This window comes from Trichechus manatus, unplaced genomic scaffold (genome assembly GCF_000243295.1).
Source record: "Trichechus manatus latirostris isolate Lorelei unplaced genomic scaffold, TriManLat1.0 scaffold00088, whole genome shotgun sequence".
NCBI classification, from domain to species: domain Eukaryota; kingdom Metazoa; phylum Chordata; class Mammalia; order Sirenia; family Trichechidae; genus Trichechus; species Trichechus manatus.
In genome coordinates, this window is record NW_004444024.1 from 3623994 (window position 1) to 3629025 (window position 5032).

At 40.7% G+C, this 5032-nt stretch overlaps 1 pseudogene; it reads right to left on the bottom strand.

The window, feature by feature from the left end:
- Nucleotides 1-328: 328 nt before the first annotated feature.
- Nucleotides 329-5032, bottom strand: part of LOC101352901 (protein FAM91A1-like) — an 11857-nt pseudogene continuing 7153 nt past the window's right edge.

Consider the following 5032-nt stretch of genomic DNA (forward strand, 5'->3'; position numbering starts at 1 on the left):
ACCCCCCAAGAGGCACTTTGGAAAACAGGCCTAGTGATTTGCTTCTGAAAGGTCACAGTCTTGAAGACCCTGTGGAGCAGTTCTATTCTGCACACATGGGATCATTATGAGTTGGAATGGACTTGATGGCAACTGACAACAATAACATAAGAAGTAAGACTCCAGACAATGGTAAATGTTTTCCAAACTACAACACAACAAACTTTTAACATCATTTAAGCATAAGTTATACTGCATCAGCAGGAAGTTTTTTAGTGACTGACATTATCAAGCTAACTTTAAGAAAGAAAAAAAGACACAAAGGTGAACAACAAATGGTGAAATCAAATTATTGCAAATGAAGATTAGCAGTGAGAAGGGAGGAGGGTGACTGTCTACTTCTTCTGATAAGATATCAATTCTAAATATTAACTTCTTTTTAGGAAGTGAAAGCAAACTCAAAAAATAGGCCTTACAGTGAATGTGCAGTGTTGAAGCATCTTCCCAGAATGAGTGAACAAAATTAAGAACAGACAGAGTTTTCTACTGGAATGTAAGCTTTTTCAGGCTTTCTTTTCTGTAAAGGATGTGTGTAGCAATTTTCCTACAAACTTTCTGGTTTCATTCAGAACGAAACAGTGGGATTCCAAAGCACAGCTCAAGAGGAACCCAGTCTTTTTCTGTTGTGGCAACAGCCAAGTTTTGTTTTGTTATTGAACCCACAGTTGCTTCCTCAATGACTGTTTCAAATGATTCTGTACCCTCATTTACTCTGAGCCAGAAGTCAAATCAGGTTCTCCTTTCTTATCAGAATTATCATTCTGAGTTTTCTGTTTGCAAGTCGACTAAAAGCAGACAGCATGATGACCAATTCACAGAAATTCTGCAAGCCCACTTTGTTTCTTAATATTTGCAATGCTTTCTTAACACCTGTATTGACATGAGCAAACTCTCCTTCTAGTTCTGTTCCATCAAATGGAAAAGATAATATGAACAGTTTCTCCCCATCGTTCAACATGGTGAACACATCTGAAGTAGAAACTACTTCAGGATCATGACCCCAAGACATTAATGCTCAATAATAGCTCTGCAATAGATCTGACAATTTTAAGTCTTATACCTTTGGGTAGTGTACTAGTTTCTTGGAGCTGCCAAAACAAAGTTCCACAAGGTGGGTGACTTTGAACAACTGAAATGTATTGTCTCAGAGTTCTGGAGGCTAGTAGTCCTAATTTAGGGTATTAGCGGAGCCATGCTCTCTCTCAAGGCTCTTGGGAAAGATCCTTTTTGGTCTCTCCTGGCTTCTAGTAGCCCTAGGTGTTCCTTGGCTTGTAGCTGCAGCTAATTCCGTGTTCACAAGGCATTGGCCACAACCCACGGTAAAGAGCTATAGCCAATGTCATGATGGTCTTGGTCAGAGACGGAACTGCTTAGCCTCAGTCACTGAGATCCTAGTGGTTGCTGCTCAGACTACTTAGACACTGGGGTCAGCTATCCACCTCTCTGCCTATCATGGATTGAATTATGTCCGCCCAAAAATGTGTGTATCAATTTGGCTGGGCCATGATTCCCAGTATTGTGTGGTTGTCCTCCATTTTGTGATTGTAATTTTATGTTAAAGAGGATTATGGAGGAATTGTAACACCCTTACTAAGGTCACATCCCTGATCCAATGTAAAGGGAGTTTCCCTGGGGTGTGGCCTTCACTGCCTTTTATCTTACAAGAGATAAAAGGAAAGGGAAGCAAGTAGAGAGTTGGGGACCTCATACCACCAAGAAAGCAGTGCCGGGAGCAGAGAGTGTCCTTTGGACCTGAGGTTCCTGCACCGAGATGCTCCCAGACCAAGGGAAGACTGATGACAAGGACCTTCCTCCAGAGCCGACAGAGACAGAAAGCCTTCTCCTGGAGCTGATGCTCTGAATTTGGACTTCTAGCCTACTAGACTGTGAGAAAATAAATTTCTCTTTGTTAAAGCCATCCACTTGTGGTATTTCTGTTATAGCAGCACTAGATGACTAAGACACTGCCTAAGTACACAATTGCTCCTGGGAGGAATTGTCTCTTTGTATCTCATTTAGGACACCACTCAGATTGGATTAGGACCTACTCTACTTAGGTATGACCTCATGTTAACTAATAACATCTTCAAAGACCGTATTTCCAAACAAGGTCACATTCTCAGGTACCAGGGATTAGGATTTCAACATAAATTTTGGGGGGACACAATTTAATCCATAACAGACAACAAAAGAAATGGTGCTTCTTGCGGAGTAATATGGTAAATGTGCAGTTTAAACCAGATGACACTGACTTCTGGGATAGCTGGTGTAATATGCCAAGTAGGACAATTGCTGATGGGCTGGATTTCATTGGTGAGAGGAACCATGGAAACAAGCAATATGTACTTTTTGTTTAGAACTCTGCTGTCTAAGTTGTAGGGTCCAGATCAAGAAGGCTTTCACAAGTGTAAGAGATTCAGAGGAAAACCACAACTGCGTTGTTCTAGCTGTGCAGTTGTACAATTATATCTTCATTTTCATGCAGACACAGTATTGTGTTTCTCAGAGTAAGTGCATGATCAAAATATCTCTGCCCTTCTCCTTCACCAGAGTTCTAAGCCTTTTCTAGTTCTATAAGAAAGCTGTCAGAGACTCATCTAAGAGTTTGCAACTTCGAACATTGTGACTGCATGACTCCTTGGTGAAAGATTTCTCATCATTAAAAAGCCAAGAACTGAATCAAATAGGAAAGCAATATACTTTGTGTATCCTGTAGATAGACAGACTCAAACTGCGTGTCCTGGCTGTGTCAGCTGGATCTTGACTATTTGTATTAGTATCAGTAGTCGACTGTCTTAGTTATCTAGTGCTGCTATAACAGAAATACTACAAGTGGATGGCTTTAACAAACAGAAATTTATTCTCTCACAGTCTAGGAGGTTAGAAGCTGGATTCAGGGCACAAGCTCCAGGGGGAGGCTTTCTCTCTGGAGGAAGAGGGGAAGGTCCTTGCCATCAATCTTCCCCTGGTCTACGAGCTTCTCAGTGCAGAAACCCAGGTCCAAATGATATGCTCCACTCCCAGTGCTTCTTTCTTGGTGGTATGAGGTCTCTCTCTTCTCTGCTTGCTTCTCTTTTATATCTCAAAAGAGATTGACTCAAGATGCAACCTAATCTGTAGATTGAGTCCTACCTTATTAACATAACTGCCTCTAATCCTGCCTCATTAACATCACAGAGGTTAGGATTTACAACACATAGGATAATCACATCAGATCACAAAATGGTGGACAACCACACAATACTGGGAATCATGGCCTAGCCAAAGTGACACACATTTTTTCAGGACACAATTCAATCCATGACACCAACAAAGCTTCTTGTACAGGACATCTACTTTCCCTGCCATCCCATGATCCCAAGATCTTTTGTAAATCTAAAGTGCTTTTAAATTTGTTTACTGATGGAACATTCCACCATGATGAATGAAGTTGATCCAAATTTATGACTTGTCTTCTCTCATGGACAAAACAAAAATGGCAATACATGGAAACAGCATTTATAACCAGTGATAAGTCTATCTCAATGACATTTACAAGCTCTGCAGCATTAGTATGCTCATCTATTGAAAGAAAAGAGTTTTAATCACCTTTTACTCAATTCATTACAAAACTTTCAAGAGAAGGAATACAATTGTCACCAGATACTGGTACATCGAAAAAATACTTTGTTATGTAAACTTATGTACCACATTGTAATCTAGTGAATTAATAATCTTACATATAACACATTTCTCAGGCAAATTGCATACCTTTAAGTCGTTTTTGTGATCTAATCAGCCTACACCACTCACCACAGCGATTTCCACTGGCTTTATTCATAGAAGATGACCAATATGTGACCATTCTCCAAATTTCAAATGAAAAATTTTTGCCGATCTACAATGATACGTAAGATCAATGTACTGGAGTCTTTTTTTTTTTTTTAATGCCAAGAAGCTTTAGACAGTCAGCCTCAGTAAAACAGGGCAATGAATCATAACTTTTCTCATCCTTCATAATGTCCTCCGTAATCCTAGTATAATACGAAAATGGTGTTATCATCAGTCCCTTTGCCATAATATCTGATAAATGGTAAAGGTCCAGCATGACATGATCTCGAGTATAATAGTTTCTTTTTTGTTGTTGTTGTGTCTCTCTTTTTTTTAAAATTTTTTCCCATACAAAAATTTATACATACATTGTTATGTGACTCTAACTGCTCTCTCCATACTGTGACAGCACACTCCTCCTTTCCACCCCTGATTCCCTATGTCCATTCAACCAGCTCCTAACCCTCTCTGCCTCCCCATCTCACCTCTGGGAAGGAGCTGCCTGTTTAGTCTCTTGTATCTACTTGAGCTAAGAGGCACACTCTTCACGAGTATCCCTTTATGTCCCACAGTCCAGTCAATCCCTGTCTGAACAGTTGGCCTTGGAAATTGTTTTAGTTCTGGGCTGATAGAGAATCCAGGGGCCACGCTTTCTGGGGTTCCTCCAGTCTCCGTCAGACAATTAAGTCTGGTCTTCTTACTAGAATTTGAGTTCTGCAGTCCACCTTTCTCCTGCTCCATCAGGGACTCTCTGTTGTGTTCCCTGTCAGGGCAGTCATTGATGGTAGCCAGGCAACATCTAGTTCTTCTGGTCTCAGGCTGATGAAGTCTCTGGTTTATGTGGCCCTTTCTGTTTCTTGGGCTAATATTTTCCTTGTGTCTTTGGTGTTCTTCATTCTCCTTTACTCTAAGTGGGTTGGGACCAATTGATGCATCTTAGATGGCTGCTTGCAAGCTTTTAAGACCCCAGACACCACTTACCAAAGTAGAATGCAGAACATTTTTCTTAATAAGCTTTGTTATGCCAATTGACCTAGATGTTCCCTGAAAGCATCATCCTCAGACCCCTACCCCTGCTACTCTGACCCTCAAAGTGTTTGACTGTATTCAGGAAACTTCTTAGCTTTGGTTTAGTCCAGTTGTGCTGACTTCCCCTGTAGTGTGTGCTGTCCTTCCCTTCACC